Genomic DNA, 349 nt, shown 5'->3' with positions numbered 1-349 from the left:
GGCCCCCCAGGCTGCTGTTGTATCGCCGCACCTCCTCCTCGAGCTCCTCCTCCTGCAGCAGCAGCAGCAGCAGCAGCAGCAGCAGCAGCAGCAGCAGCAACAGCAGCAGCAGCAGCAGAAGCAGCAGCAGCAGAGACAGCAGTAGCAGGAGAAGAAAGAGAAACGGCAGATCATTTAATCAATATGTAAGAGGAAAGCTGGAACGGTGTCTGCTGCTGCTGCTGCTGCTGCTGCTGCTGCTGTTGCTGCTGCTGCTGTTGCTGCTGCTGCTGTTGCTGCTGCTGCTGCTGCTGCTGCTGTTGCTGCTGCTGCTGCTGCTGGCTCCATATCCTGCTGCAGCAGCAAACGT

At 59.0% G+C, this 349-nt stretch overlaps 1 protein-coding gene across 1 annotated transcript in view; it reads right to left on the bottom strand.

Annotated features, from left to right (window-relative positions):
- Positions 1-349, bottom strand: part of EMH_0075440 (uncharacterized protein) — a gene marked incomplete at both ends in the record, with an annotated part of 3,331 nt that overhangs the window by 445 nt on the left and 2,537 nt on the right. The window lies entirely within an intron of this gene.

Source organism: Eimeria mitis, genomic scaffold (assembly GCF_000499745.2).
Source record: "Eimeria mitis Houghton genomic scaffold, Emh_scaff4480, whole genome shotgun sequence".
Classification (NCBI taxonomy): domain Eukaryota; phylum Apicomplexa; class Conoidasida; order Eucoccidiorida; family Eimeriidae; genus Eimeria; species Eimeria mitis.
Note: the sequence above shows the minus strand (reverse complement) of the source record. Positions and strands in the feature narration are given on the sequence as shown.